We start from the raw sequence: 16979 nt of genomic DNA, 5'->3' as shown, positions 1-16979 counted from the left end.
ACGGAGGCTGGCCGCGGCCGCGCGGCGGCGAGGGACTGAGGGTCAGTAGGAGCAGATGACCCGGTGCGCGGAGCGGTCGTGGAGGAGCTCGCCAGGACTTAGTTTGGTGGAGCACCTGATAATGGTGATTAATTTTTCCTAACTTTACCAAACTTAGGCCCCGTTCGTTTGGCTGAAATTGGTTGAAAAAACAAGCCAAAGCTGAATTGTTGTGAGAGAAAAAAAAATACTGTTCCGGCTGAAAAAAGAAGCCGAACAAGCTGGCTTTTAAGATAAGCCGAACGGGGCCTTAGTTTAGTGGAGCACCTCTTGAGGAGGCCCACCAAAATGGTGAATCTAGATTTAGTAGAGCTAGAGCATTTGGTAACTTTTCGTGAAGTGGGGCTGTTTTTGTTGAATCTGGAGCTCGTGGGGCTGTCCCAAACAGGCCATAAGCCAAATTGCCCAGCAAACTGCTGCAACTCCTATCAATAACAAAGATCTAAGATTTTGACCCCCTTAATTAGAACAAGAATTAAACAAATGATTTATATTATGTGGAGGTTTTATGCCTAATACAAAGTGTACCACACGCCACAGGGCTTTGGCATAATGACGCTAGAAGAAAAGATGTTGGATATTTTCTAACTTACTGCAAAAGCAGCACAATTTAGTATCATTCTAATTTCTTCTAGCTAAATTATCTTTGGTAAGAATAACCCCTCTTTTAAAGTACCACATAAATATCTTTATTACGAGAGATAATTTCAAATGCCAATTTTTTGGTATGGCCTTAACTCCGTTATTGACAAAAATGCCTAATACATAGATTTGACTACAAAAATGCCATCTTTTTGAAGACCCCACACAAAAGAATCCAAACCCTCATTTAGATTAGTAAAAGCTACACTAGCAACAATATTGTGCCAGTGAGTTAGCCTATTGCACACTAAAGATCTTCTGAAGGAGACATTAAGAGTACTAGAGTTAAGCACTTCTGCTACTGCTGCATGTTCTCAACGAATAATATTAAATAGCGAAGGCTATTGGAATTTCAAAGATGGGGGTCCTTAACCACTTGTCTTCCCAAAACCTAATATGATGTCCACTCCTCAGATTGAAACGCCTAAGATTTAGGAATTGGTCCTTCACATCCATGAGGCTCGACCAAAAAAGTGAGTCTCCGGCTTTCTTGCTAACTTGGCTTTACTCCCTCAGTTCTAAATTATAAGACATTTTTGTCTTTTTTAGATACATTATTTTTGTTATGTATCTAGACATAAATGCATAGAAAAATAACATATCTAGAAAAGCCAAAACGGAGGAAGTATTTATATGTATCTGTTTGAAGTATTTTTGACCAGTTCAATTCATGTGGTCTAAAACTATTAAACCAAACCGGTTATAATCGGTTGGATCAATTTACCAATGAACCCACAGATTCGGAGGTTCGAAGTCAGGTCTGACCCTAATAACTATGGTTCCAATGAGTTTCTTGGCAAACCTTGTCTTGCTGCTGCAGCCCAATTATTTCTTGTACTATTTGGCCTGACCAATTTGTATCGCTCGTGAGGACTCTGCGTCAACTGGGCATATCGAGAAGTTTAGACGGTGACCGGGCAACGAAAAAGCCAAGGTTGGTAGAAGAAATGAACACGCTCTACTGCAGTACTCAAAGCAACCACATCATAGAATAGAGGTGTCTGTGCAATAACTACCGTTAGCCCTCTTGGAACCGTACACATGACCCTTGTTGCAGATTTACATTCTGCACTCTAGCAACTAGATGATTCCATTCTAGTAATTTGTTGCCCACTAATGCTCTTCTAAATGACACGTCTCGGCAATAACTAGCCTTTGCACTCTTGGAACCGCATAAGCACAATGAATGGTGACGATCTCAGAGCTGCAGTACCACACATATTTACTTGCATTTTTATAGCTTGCATGTTTAGCTTTACTATTTTAATTTCTCAGTAACACGATTGTCATCTAGGGCCTAGGGGGTTTTGGATGTAACTATGTTCTGATTCTAACATGATGTAGCTTGCTAATTGATATTGTTCAGGATAAAAAGGTGGACATCCTGTTAATTCCTTGTAGCTGATCCCTTCTTTCTTCTTAACGATCTGTGATGCAATATTTTGCCGTGTTTATACTGACATACCACTTTTTGTCGTTGCAGAGTTGCGTGAGAAGTGATTCGTGGAACAACATTAAGGTATTTGCTTGTGATGTTATAGTATGAATGCCAAATCTTGTTTGAATTATTCATGAATAATTATTTTGTTTTTGAATTTGTAGTGTGTTCTAATTTTGCATGAACAAGAAAAATATAAAAATAAGGTTTTTCTATATTCACCTTTGAGTTTTGCCTTAATTGTTATTTAACACTATTCTCCTATTGCTGAGCATGACAATAACCTAACGGCAAGAAGAATTATAATTAGGGATGAAAACGGTCGGAAACGGTATTACAATATAGAAAACGAAAGCGGTCGGTTCGGGATATTTCTACATTTTAGCAATTAAAGAGTACAAAAATGGTTGAAAATGGTTGTGAAACCAATTGAAAATGACAAATTTTTATGTTTGGCAACGGAAATGATATCATAATATAGAAAACGGTATCATAATATAGAAAACGAAAGCGGTCGGTTTGGAATATTTCCATACCGTTTTCATCCCTAATTATAATGTATCTACTCTATAGAGGATATAATGCTCAGGGATGAAAGCAGAAATGAAGCATACCATTTATCGGGGCTCATTTGCGAGGTTTTACTGCATTTTTGCCGAGAATGGAAATGTAAACCGAAAATGAAAATATGAAGATGATAACGGCTTCTACCATTTCTAACTGTTTTAAAGATTTATTATTTTTGGCAAAATTATCGATAATATTATACCGTTTTTGCCTGACCCACACTTGCATAGTCTTCTGTCACCAATCTACGGTTTACATGTGTGTGTACATGTGTGTGTTCTTGAATACGTAGTAAAGTACTTATTCGCCCAGCAAAGTGTTATTCTCACTTCTCAATAAGTCAAATATTTCTAACTTTAACCGAATATGTACAAGAGACTGTTAATATTTATAATGCATAATAAGTATCATTAGAGTAATCATTGAATATATTTTTATAATAAACTTATTTAAAAAATCAGTTAAACTTAAGAAAGCTTTGACCTGCACCGCCAAAGATGAGCATGGTGTCCTCGATGTTCGGGAAACCGTCCCGATCTTGACCCTCATCTCAACGGGGTCTGTTGTTGTTCAGCTTATCTCCCTTTGTGGCCTCCTTTGTCGATTCTTCCGCGAGTCGCTTTCTGTAGGCGGCACAGTCCTTGGCAAGGTGGTTCACCCGAAACCCATGATTCTGACAAGGACTGTTCATGATCTTGTCGAACTTGTCCTTGTTGTTCTGCTTCTGCTTGCCGCCTCCACCCTTCTCGGCATTGCTGACGAAGTCGCCCTTCCGCTTGCGGTCCTTCTTCTTGGGCGAGGAAGGTCCCGCCTTGTCATCAGGGCACGGCTTGTACTTGCCGAGGCTGGCGTTGACGGCATCTTCTCAATCGGCGTGCACGTTGGCGAGCTCGAGCATCTGCCTGGCAGTGATGTTGCCCTTCCTCCTGATGTCTTGGATGAGGTCCTTGTTGTTTATACCTATAATGAAGGCATTGATGACATTGGTTTCCAAGACGTGGTGGAGCTGGTTCGTGCGCTGGGTGAAGCATCTGATGCAGTCACGCAGGCTCTCGTTCAACTCGCATTTGCACCCCGGGAGTTCCCAAGCCGAGCTGGGCTTAGTATAAGCCCCGTCGAAGTGATTGTAGAATTCCCTCTCGAGGTCATTCCAGGAGCCAATGGAGCCTTCTCCTAGATGGTTCAGCCAAGTCCTAGCCGAATCGGCTAGGAAGAGAGGAAGGTATTGAACTATCAAGTTTGGGTCTGGTGCAGATGCAGCTTTCATGGCTAGCGGTAGTTCTCGAGCCAGGTCTTCGGGTCAGTCTGCCCATCGTATTTCTCGACATGGCTCAGAGTGTGGAACCTCCTGGGCGTGGATGCTGCCCGAACTCTGCTCCTGAAGGCGACTGGCCCGACCCAGTCTGGCGAGGGGTCTGTCGTCGGGGGTGTCCTTTCTCATGTGTCCCTCGGGTTCCTCTCGGTCGGTGAGCGATCGCGCTCGCTATCCCGGCGGGAGTTATACCCGTTGTTTTCTCCATGCTCGTGGTTGCGGGCTTCACTCTCATGCCTCCGTGCGTCGATGGTGGGGCATACATACATCACTGCCCACTTGATCGTAGACGGAGTGCCGGCAAGGTTCTCGTGGCTGGTGTTCGCCACTACCTTCTCTAGGTGGGTTTCGAGCCCCCGAGTGTTGCCGGTTGCGACTGCGGGAACCCAAGGCGCGGCTTGCATCAGGTATCTTATTTGCCACCACCGCGATCTAGTCTTGGATCTCTCTCAGAGTCCCCGGCGTCCCTTCCTCGGTTGACGGTAGCGGCATATCCGCCGCCACCTGTAGGGTCTCGGCCAAGTTTTGGCGGGCTCCAGGTTGTGGGCGGCCTTCTTGCTGTATATCGTTGTGGACTTGGTGTCCTGGGCTCCGATTTTCTCCTCGAGTTGTGGATGAAGACGCATGTTCTCATTGGCTAGTGTATCATTGCTGCTGAGGAGCCGGGCCTGGATCTGCTGGCTGGTCTTGTAGGGGACCTCGAAGTTGACATTGACGTAGCCTCATGGGGGAGTGTGATGCTCGAGGCACTCGTTGTCGTCTGTTCTGTGGTCGCCATGATCGGGAGTGTTCACATAACACTCGTGTAGAGGTGGGAGATCGTCGCCGATCTCTTCACCTTCTGAGTTATACTCGGCCATTGATCGGTCGTACTCCTCCGAGTCGACGAGGCTGGTGAGGCTCATATTAGAGTCGATGGAGTAGCGATCTTCGTTGACCGATCCTTCCTTGTCGGTGTCCCCATCGCTGAGGCTATGGAGGCTGACCGTCCTGATAAATCGGCATCATTGTCATCGCGCGGCTCGGCAGACTGAACCGGGTCATCGTCTTCGAACCCCTTGAAGCGGTAATCGGGGGTGGCCGGCTCGGTGGCTTGATGAAGGCAGTGAGCATGCCTCGCTGCTGCGTTCCTGAGCCTGGTTGGGTAACCGGGTGGAACGTAGTCGGGTAGCAGTGGTAGATCTGATTCGGGAACCTAGCGTGGGTCCTTCCAGACCTCAAAAGCTGTGTCAAGGAGGTACTCCTGATAGAACTCGTTGAAAGCCTCCTGAGCATGGTGGTCCATGTGGTGGGCCAAGGCAAGTGGCCTTTCCTACATGATGTCCTCGATCCTGGCGAGGAACGTGCAGATGGCGGGTTGCTGCTCCTCCTCCTGCACGGGTGGTTCAGGATCTTGTGCAGATGCAAGTTCTCGAGCTAGTCGGCGATGAAGTCGAGGCTGCCGATGGTGAGCTGGTCGCCGAGCTGCATCTTCTCAGCGTCATCGTCGATCCTAAAGATGAGACCCATCTAAAATATGATGAATCTGCACGCAAAAGGCCCCTACCTGGCGCGCCAACTCCCAGAAGTATTTACTCCAGCAATACGGATAAGCGTATTCGTGCACAGGGAATTAGATGGGTAGCACACGAGACACAGGGTTTATACTGGTTCAGGTACATGGTACCCTACGTCCAGTTCGAAGTAGATCTCTCTTTGTTCTTATGCTCAGTTACAGGGGGTGCTGATTGTAGCTATGCCTAGATGGAAGCAAAAGAATGGTGATCGGGACGTCCCTACCCCTCCTTATATAGCCTAGGGGGTAGGGTTACAATAGATCCGATCGGCTAACAGATGTATTTCCTAGTTTGTTATATGGAAGGTACAATAGATCATTCGATCATATCCCGAAGATATCGGAACACCGGCTATCTACACTTGCCGACTTGATCATCATGTCTGTTGATGCGCCTGGTGTATGCGGGCCTCGTACTTCGTCGTCTTTAGCTCATTTGATAGGCTTGTGCCGGATATACATGCGGTGAGGTATCCCGGGCCCATATATCCGACAAGGGGCTTCTCCAGGAAGGCCAGGAAGTGTGTCCAAAGGATTTTTCAGGTGATTTGGATTTGGGACCCACACTTGTTTTTGATGTGGGGCTTTGAGTGGTTCCTCAAACACTCCATCTTTGGTGGTTGGGTTTGTAGGCTTGGATGGAGTGATTTTGATCAGTTTGGGGGTAGTGGAGGAGTTTGGTTTCTCACTCGGCTTCAAACCACTACACTCTCCAATTTTGCCATAAAGCTGGTCACTCTCAACACCCTCTCTAGCAAAGCCTAACCCTGGTCCACCGATGCCATGCATAAACTATTGGATGACTGTGGGAGGTATAACCCTAGGTACCCACGGAAATGGACATGGGCCGCACCATCAGGGATGGTCTAGCCCATAAGATCAAGGCGTGTGGTGCAAGGCACTGCTCGGCGTGCACCACAAGGCTTAAGGAAGGAATCTTGAAGATAGAGAAGGATCTGTTCGGATATGTTAGATATCGTATTCCTTGTAAATATTTACCATGTAACTGAATAGATCTAGATCTAACCGACCTGTAACCCTACCCCCTAGCTATATAAGGCGTGTAGGGACCCCCTCAAAGACATCTCAGATCATCTCGTCTCTCATAATACAATCCACCAAAGACACATGACGTAGGGTATTACGTCGATTTGATGGCCTGAACCTGTCTAAATTGCTGTCTCTGCCCCGTGTCACCATTCGGTTCCTATTACGCACACCTCCACCGATCATCTACTACCATGGGTATACACCTCGGTAGACTGCCGACCAAATTTCGTCGACAGTGGCGCGCCGGGTAGGGGGTGTGCGTGCTGATTCCATGGCCAACCAGATGGTCAACTTCCCAAGCTCTGTGAACTCCGTCAAGCTAGGCCAGTCATTTACGATTGGATCCATGACTTAGGTCATCAACGTTGATGGCAATAGAGAGATCGTGGGGACAATGCAGGATAATCTTGCCCTGAACGTGTTGGCACCGATCACGTCGGCGCTGATAGCTGAAGCTCCGATCTCGCCTCCTCGTCGGGCTAGGAAATCCATTGATCAGGATGATCTGATCGCATCTGTCGATCGGATCACCAACGGCTTAGCCGAGTGCTTGTCTCTAGCGAAATCGGTCTTAGATCGATCTACCAAGGGTGGCAAGACCCCTGCACTCCAAGTTCACCGTGCCGCTAATGCCGAACACCCTGCTCGTGCACTTCGTTCGAGGTGGCAAGATGTAGATCTGGTGATCACGGCAACTCCGGAAGGGCGCACTCGTGTTCTTCCTCTTCGTTCCATAGCTGTAGTGGTGGTTTGGTTTAGGATTCGCAAGTTCATACCAAACCATGAATATGCATATCTTATATTTATTTATCCCAGCAAAATATTATTGGACACATACCTGAGGGAATACAACAAATTTTGAAATACGGGTTGTTATCCATAATTTATGGGATCTTCATCTGTGCTAATGGAAAGATAGTTTTCTAGGATTACTTTAGCATAGATTTTGTTTATCATGTTTTATATAAAATTTATTTGTTCGTTGCATTCTAACATAGCTCAAGGCAAAGGTAACTTGCAGCAAAAGACAAAGTGAATAAATTTTCATACTCACAGTTCTTCCATCCATGAAAGATGAGTTGTGTGTTCATTTGCGCAAGGTTGGAGTTCATCACATGCCTTGATTCATCTCTGATGTGAATTCATCTCGAGACTTTCCCAAATTGAATTTGAGAGTTTTCTGTAGGGGTTAGTCCACCAAAATAACTAGTATCTACTAAAGCACACTTTTGGTTCAGAAATCAACCTAGACACCACGTCTAATTTGATTTAGGAAAGCATCTTAACCTAAATACCATGATTAATTTAAAAAGCCTTTGGAAGTAAAATCAACACACCTCTTTGTTCAAAAATCAAACTAGACACCACGTCTAATTTAATTCAAAAAAATATTTTAAACTAAGCACCATGCTTAATTTAAAAGGTGTATGAAGATACTTCAAAACCTAAGCATACTATAGCAAACAAAGGTAGCATGAAAGCATTACAGAGATTTACTCAAATAGAGATGAAAGAGCATGATCATGGTGAGGAATATTTTTTTTATAAAAAGAAGCAAGCGACATGGATACATGCAAGAAACTAAATATGCTGTGGATTTGATATGAGAAAACTTTAAACTAAATGGAATGGATGCATGGATTTTTTTTTCAAAGTAAACATGTAGTGGAATGTAAAAAATTCAAAGATAACTGCTCATCAAGTTTAAAGTCCATGAGCAGGACTATCTCACCTTTCTTGATCAAACTCACCATGACTCACAATTTGAGGTGGAATTTGTGAGTAGTGCAGCGTCTATATTCGTCACATGGGATGAGATTTGAATTCTTGTGACGACGACCTTTTTCTCCAATCTACACATGGTTAGCATAATATATATGTCTACACAAACTTATGAGATGGCAAGGTTCCAGTGTTGATGGATCATGAATGTTCATGCACCCTGGGTTCTTCAACCTTTTGTTTTCTTATGGAGGCTTGCCGGAAGGTCGAAACAACGTCTGCTGTCCTGTCTATTCCATAATTCAATAGAACAGGGGTGATCCCAAAATAGCTAGTACTAAACTAAATTAGCAGATATCAAGGTCAATATCAAAATCTTTACGCCAATTGCTTCCCCGGCAATAGCGCTAGAAAGCTTGTTGACGTTTCTTAACATCGCAACCAGGAGCCGTAGTCCTCGGCCACAACGCCAGAAAGCTTGTTGGTATTTTTAAACGCAAACAGAAAAATCCGCAAGCGCATGGATACCGCTGTAGTTTTCACCCGGGAGTATTCTAAGGTATCATATTTATCCACATGGAAACAATGGTTAAAGAAGTTGTTAGTTCACCATCATGTATCTACTAACTAGTATACCAACTGGACTAAAGTGGGGGTAAGTGATGATAATGATAAGAGTTATGAATAATAACACACACATATGAGAATTCCATGGTAAAATAAATGAGCAGTCTAGCTAAATTGAGAGGACAACGGGTGAGTTCAAGATTCCTAAGTACTTCTCTATGACTTTGGTTCTATTCTAGTTTAGACTAGAAGGTATAACGAAAGCATGCGTAGATATAGCGATCACACACAATAACACTTTGGGACATCAGAACACTAGCCATAGACAGGGATGAGAAAGGGACTAGGAAGCTCTGACTACGTCGGCCGTCAAGGCTGTCACCACCTGGGGCTACCACAACTATCCGTGGGGTTGCTTGCAAACTCAGATAACCCATAGTATAGACACCACGTCTACTCTATTGATTACTACTCTAGTCATATATGATAACTAAAGCTCTTGATGAGAGCGGAGATCCCATGCCAATGTATGACAACTATACTACCCATACACATGAAAGGCATAAAAGTAAATAGAGAAGATAACTATATTAAAGCATGAGTCTTGCAAAGGTAAGATACAAAGATATACCAGACCTCCGAAGATTTCTTTAGAACCTGAGCATAGCTCAACTCTCCCTAACTCTCAACTCAACTATTCTACTTCTATATCTTGAGAGTGTTGTGGAGATTTCACTCTTGTGGTGTGTCTTGATCTCAATGAGAGATGAGAAGCCTTTCTGGAGGAGGTATGGGGATCCTTTTATATGGGACACCAGACATCCTGTGGGGCCAGGAATCCATGGCAACACTTCATCTGAGCCCTCGATACGAACCGACTTTGATCCACGGCAGAGATGGACTCTTAGAAGCGGTGGAGAACCGACATACGAAGCTGAGGCTGAGGTGTGGGCCCCATAGGCCGGCCGGCCTCACTCTGTGGCAAGTGGGCCTCCCCCTGTGTCTGTGAGTCCTTAACTCCGTATTGTGTTGATAATTGCAGTTGTCGCGAAATAATTCACTTGTTGATGTCGATTTGACGATGGGCCATTTGACCTATTTTCTGGATAAATCCTCCTGCATTCATAAATTCACCAAAACTTATAGAATTTATTAGTTTAGACTCCTACACCTATGCTTGGTGATTGAAGTGAGTATTTATGCAGGTTATATTGATAGTTTATGATTGGCATTAATGACCATCAACAACCGGGAGTTGCAAGCATACGCCCTCATCAAGAACCACGAGTTTATCCACACGCCGGCGTACGACTCTGACCTCCTCGAAAAGATAGGTATGGATGTCAAATTCTTCGCTATTTGGAAAGTAGTTGGATGGGAGGACGTTTCCCCCATTTGGGAGGAACGTTCTCGCCTTCTGACTATTCAATTTCTATGCTCCCTGAAAATAGTTGAGAATGGAATTACTTTCTAGCTTTTTGAGATAGAATATTTTCTTACTTGGAAAGATCTCAGTTCTCACCTAGGTTTCCATAAAAAGTGCTCAAATGACTTGGATCATTCTCTCAAAAAATTTAATCGTCATAAATTTTGGGGAGAAATTTTGGGTCAAGTTATTATTGGCAAGTTTTCACCTCGCAATGCAAATATTCAACATCCTACTTTGAGGTTCATGCATCGTTGGATTGCTACGACTTTATTTCCTAGCCAAGATATAAGATGTGTTCGTAATGATGAATTGAAACTGCTGCTTGCCATTGTAAAAAAATTAAAGTTGCTCCTATTATTGAAATAGCCAATCATTGGTTAGAAACTTTCAAGGTGACCACTACTATTTCTTGCACATCCCTTGTAACATGTATTGCCACCAATATTGGTGCGTTGGTGGGACAAAATGTTGTTTACATTTCTACCCCACACATTATCATTGATGAGCATTACTTGATGCAAGGACATCATTTGAAATATAATGCTGCTGAAAACCTTGTGTATTTCTTCCCTGGATATACAAATGAGATCCCGTTACCTAATCCGGGACTTCATTTGTATAATTGCCAGGAGCCAACCTTTCCTCTTGTAACACAAGAGGAATCTTGCAGGAGTAGTGTTTCTGGCAGGGTAACACAGAGCAAGGCTAGGAATGAAGCAGCATCCAGCTCCCAGCAGCCGCAGCCTTAGCCACCACACTCCCCAGCGGTCATGCAGCCAACATACCATGCGGGATGGTCTCCAGCTGGGCAATTACTAGGATTCATCCCTGGGTACAACCCAGGCTGGGACCAAGCCCCGCAACCGCATGAGGCTGGAGGATCAGGCTGGCAAAGTGCGGACAGCACGGAGTGGGCATAGGGTACCCAATGGCAGCCCGACTCCTCCGACTCCAAGGGACTACCACCACCTGTCATGCCACGACAGTCTGTTTCAGACCGTCATGAATTTGACAGCATCAACACTAGACTTGGAGTATTTGAGATCCGCACAGGTGAGATTCAAAATACGCTAAATACTCACATACAGGGATCAGCCCAATGGCAGCAGCAGGCGCACCAACAGATGATGCAAATGAATGCGCTGCTAAAGCAACAACACGACCAGATGATGGGCTACTGGCAGCACTAGGGGTGCCACCCTGGACCATAGGCCACAAGCTACCTTGGGGGAGGACCCCCTACTCTGGAGGTGACTTGTATCTTGCACTCTTTCATTTTATTTACTGTAATTTCACGATATGCATCTAAAAAAATGAATGAAAAAATGATAAAAAGAACAAAAATATTTATTCCACTCCACATATGTGTAGTAAGAATGTTTAGTCTCTCCTTGTTGAAATGATGAATAGTTTCTCTGTCTTATATTTCTTCCGTACCTAGTTTATAACTTAGTATTCCCCGAGATTTAAGTTTGTTGGCTAATAACGTCTCATCCTAAAAACTTGAAACTTGTGGGTTGCAAACGCATGATCCTTTTCTAAGTAGTTGCGAGTTATGATATGGTGCAATAGAATTTGCTATGAGTTTGTTCTAAGAGAAACTAGACGTCCAGAGTTTTTATTTTCAAAATGCTAAAATTCAAAAGTTCCTCAATGATGCTATAACCTACCAAAGCCATATGATATTATTCAATTGCAAAAAACCTTAATCATATGCTGCTTGTAATCATATTGAGCTTTGTCAAATTGTTGCGACATTTGTTGACATCCTCGTCATGCACCCATGATCAAGATTCACGTGCACTCCATATATATATATGTTGACTCTTACACTAAGAGTTACGCAAAAACATGCCATTCCGTCCACCAAATAAAATAAACTCCACCATTGTGTCATGACCTTCTCTCTCCAAGTTTTTTCTTTTGCCAAAAGAAAATATGGGCTATACAAAAAGAAAAGAAAATCCATGCTAAAAAGCATGAGAGAAAAAGAGAGAGAATAAATATCCATGCTAAAAAGCATGAGAGGAAAAAAAGAGAAGAAAGAAAGAAAAGAAAGATAGCTCATATTTTCAAAACCAAAGCAAAAGAGAGAGAGGCATGACCAAGAAGTTCAAATAAAAAGTTTAAAATTACACACACTTGCACTTCTTGATCAAAGTGTATGACTTGCATCTCCTTGGATCTAGTTTTTGACTTAGCAAAATTATGTGATGCAAGTATGCCTCTCTTTCATACCTACCCAAAACTCCACAAAAAGCTTTTAGAAGTAGGATGAAAAGAAAAGCAAACATCAAAAGCCTTTGATGAGGATCATACACAATTGAACGATCAAGTGAATCATTTGAGGAACTTACTTTTATTTTACAAAACTCTTAAAAACCTCCAGAAAAAAAGTTGATCAAAGAAAAATGACTGGTAATTCTGTAAAAACCATTCTATCTTGCAACCACCCAAGACTTGGAAAAGCAACAAGCCCCACAGGGATCAAGGTAAAAGGGTGGATAAAATGCCAACTTATTTGAATCAAGGAAGAATGCTTTATTATAGACATGGTACTTTTGAAATGTAATTGGCACTGTAGCAACTCTTGATCAACAACCAACGTCTTAACTCTAGCTCGGGACGAGCAAGGGGTAAGCTTGGGGGATCTTTTTGGTGGTCACTATTGACCAAGTCCGACCACCAAATAAGATACAATTACAGGAGAACTAGTACATCTTGCACACATATGTCTTTCATATTGACATATTTCCACATGTATTGGAAGATCAAGGTTTTGTAGGACATATACATGGATATGGTGGAAAATATAGTCAAAATGCGCAATCTAGCAAAGTGTAATGCAGACTCAAGCCAAGAAATAGAAGAAAGGCCCACCTACCTAACACACCTGGGCCCCAAACCCATAAAGAAGCAATCCAGTCCCATCAAGCGATCCACCACGCGAAGGCGGTGGTGAGGCGGGTCAGCCAGGGTGCGGGCGTTCCTTGGGTGCGGTCACACCACCACTGGCGCCCCTCAGGACCACCTTCGCCGAGGTGGTACAATTAATGGAGGAGAGCGCGGTTTGGGGGGATTCCCCCAAATACTCCCCCCTAAACCGACCTATACAATAGTATAAGAGGAGGGGGAGAGCCCCCCCTCACACACACACACCATTTGGAGCTACATCTCACTCTACTCTTGTACTTTTCATCTTTTAGTAGTATTTGGAGCTAGGCTAAGCTTCTTTGGAGAGGCTTGAGCATCTTGGCAATACTTGGTATGAGAAATACAATTGGATCCAAAATGTTCTTGCTCTCTATTTATCAATATAGTTAAGCTTATTAATTAGAGCAAAGTTCTTATGTTATGAACTTAGCATGTAGAACTTTATGATTAATCGCTCGTACAACATATATGATTATTCTAAGACCTATGTTGAGGTGGTGGTTCATCGTGCCTTCGGTCTTGCCCGTTTCCTATGCTTGTCGATCCATAGGGTCAGAGTCTCGGGGGGATACGGGTAGTTTCCCTATACACGAGCGTGGTGCTCAGGTATACGGGGACCTTCGGATGTGACGGTGCTCCACGGTTGAGGGGTAGGCGGCAGGTGGTGACAGCCCTGTCCGTCCCTTATAATCCCCCACGTTCGGGTATTCGTATAGGAGTTCATAAATTGCCTCATGAGGTTGCTGGCAGACCAGTACTCGGAGGTCTTCCCGTCCATATGTATGCTTAGAGCTTAGTCTTAACCATGTATTTGTATGATGATCTATTGATCTTAGCATAACTACTTTAGGATATGCCTGCTCCAGTTTAGGATTATTCTTTTATTCTTCATTCTCTCTTTTCTCTTTATCCTTGAGGTTGGCTCGAGTGTGTGTCACACTATCCAAATTATATCCTGGTTTACCCCTGTTATGAACATTGGTCTAATATACAGTCACATTATCTTGTCCATGCCCTTACTAGAGTCTTTTACACTATGCCTTCCTTTGGGAAAATATAAATTAACGATACCCTGAATACTTCAGGGTGAAATGCTACAACGGTACTTCCGTACGCTTGCGGAATATTTCTGTATACGTTAAGAAATACCAGCAAAATATTTCTTGTGTCATTGTTTAGGACTACAATCCTGGTAGTGATGCTAAGAAATGTCAACAGTGCATTTCTCAATGGATATATAAATGAGTTGGTTTATGTTGAACAACCACCCGGTTTTGAAGATGACAAGAAGCCCAACCATGTGTATAAACTCAAGTAGGCTTTGTATGGTTTGAAGCAAGCACCTAGAGTATGGTATGAGAGATTGAGGGATTTCTTACTCTCTAAAGGGTTCAAAATGGGCAAGGTTGACACTATCTTCACCAAGAAGATTGGCAAGGACTTGTTCATGTTGCAAATATATGTTGATGATATTATCTTTGGGTCAACCAATCAAGATTTTTGTCAAGAGTTTGGAGAGATGATGACAAATGAGTTTGAGATGTCTATGATTGGTGAGCTAAGCTACTTCCTTAGTCTCCAAATCAAGCAAATGAAGAATGGCACTTTTGTGAGCCAAGGAAAGTACATCAAATATATGTTGAAGAAGTTTGGATTAGATGAAGCTAAAGCAATTCATACTCCTTTGGGCACTAATGGTCAATTGGATTTGGATACAAGTGGTGACATGGTGGATCAAAAGTTGTATCGGTCTATGATTGGAAGCCTACTCTATGTGACCGCTTCAAGGCCAGATGTCATGTTTAGTGGATGCATGTGTGCAAGATTTAAAGCCTCACCAATAGAAAGTCATTTGAAGGCAACAAAGAGAATATTGAGGTATTTGAAGCATACACCCAATGTTGGACTTTGGTATCACAAGGGGTCACAATTTGAGTTGATTGGATATTCGGACTCTGACTATGCGGGATGCAAGGTGGATAGAAATAGTACATTGGGCACATGTCAACTATTGGTAAGATCACTTGTGTCTTGGTCATCAAAGAAACAAAATTCAGTTGCACTATCAACGGCCGAGGCGGAGTACATTTCGGCGGGTAGTTATTGTGCACAATTGTTATGGATGAGAGCAACTTTGTTTGACTGTGGGATCAAATTTGAGCAAGTGCCATTGCTATGTGACAATGAAAGTGCCGTGAAGATAACCACCTACCCGGTTCAACATTCAGGAACAAAGCACCTTGTAACACCCTGAATTTTGACCCTAAAATAAAAATCGCTAAAAATTGAACTTTTTAAAACTTTACCTAAAACAAATAAACACCAACTCAAAACAGAATAAATCAGATACGTAGGAATAAATTTAATCCATCTAGGAATTAATATAGCATAAATTCATAAATCAACCTAATAAAAATAGTATGAGTGACCTTGTTTGAAATGCTTGATTGCTAGATTGTTTGAACATATGGTGGCACACATATTATAAAATCATCTCAAATAAAATTGAATTCAAAATTCATTACCAAACTCAATCTAAGAAATAGAAAGGAAAAAAGGAAATAGGAAAGGGCCTTGGGCGCATTCTTCTTTCCACGGCCCGCACCAGCCCATCTCCTCCCCTCCTCCCTCCTCCCACGCTAGGCCAGCAGCGGCCCGTGGGAGCGCCCTCTCCTTCCTCGGTGTTGGGCTGGTAACGGCCGTGGCCTAACCCACGCGGCGCCACGCTCTCCCTCCCCTCTCCTCTCTTGCTCACTAACGTGCGGGGCCACCCCGTCAGTGACGTCATCTCCTACCTCACCATCGACGCGAATACCGCGTCGACGGCAAGCCACCTCGGCCGCGTCACCGCCCACTCCACCCCGGCACCAACGGATAGGAATGGCGAACTCCCGAAGCTTCCTAGCCCTGCTGCTCTTTCTCTCTCTCTCTCTCTCTCTCTCTCTCTCTCTCTCTCTCTTCTCCCCTCTTTCCGTCTGCTCGCCATGAACATGCGGCGTTCCGACGATAGTCAACCGTTGACCACCATGGATAAGATCAAACTCTGACGTGCGCGCGGACAGGGCCACACTGTGCCGACCACCTTTGTGGTTGAAACACATGCACACCGGCGAAAAACTCCATGGTGGCGAGAAAATATCTCACCGCCGGGCACCTCCATGGCCGGCCTATAAATAGGCCCGGCCAGGAGCGCTCCCGTCGCACCACCACCTCTACTAACCTTGCCACAAGCTAGAACATACCATCTCCCCCTCCATCCCTCCTCGTCTCCCCTCTGTAGTGAGCTAGGGCAACATTCCCCAATTCGGGAGCCGCCGACGCCATTGGAGCCGCCTCCCCCTTTCTTCTTCTCTGTTGCGCCATTGGTCGACAGGAGTGGCCAGTGAGTCCTAGAGCCCCTCCTCCACCTTCTCCTTCACCTATTTGTCCCTCTTTCCCTCTATGTTGCCTGGTCACTGAGCACCTAGCCCAACCGAGCCGCCATGGACGCCGGCTAGCCATCAGCGAGGCTCGGCTAGGCACTACACCACCACAAGCATATGCACTGCACCTCCACGCACACGTGCATGTAGTCAGTTAGTAGAGTTGAGGCCTCTAGGGTCGTTTTAACTGCACGGCGCCACCGTAGGAGCTCTGGCGAGACGCCAATGACATGACGAGCATCCACCGCCACCGACAACCCATCATCGGCTGCAGCTAGGCCTCCTGAGCACTGTTCCCTACT

This window comes from Miscanthus floridulus, chromosome 9 (genome assembly GCF_019320115.1).
Source record: "Miscanthus floridulus cultivar M001 chromosome 9, ASM1932011v1, whole genome shotgun sequence".
In the NCBI taxonomy this organism is placed as follows: Eukaryota; Viridiplantae; Streptophyta; class Magnoliopsida; order Poales; family Poaceae; genus Miscanthus; species Miscanthus floridulus.
The sequence above is the reverse complement of the archived record's forward strand: the minus strand, read 5'-3'. Positions refer to the sequence as shown.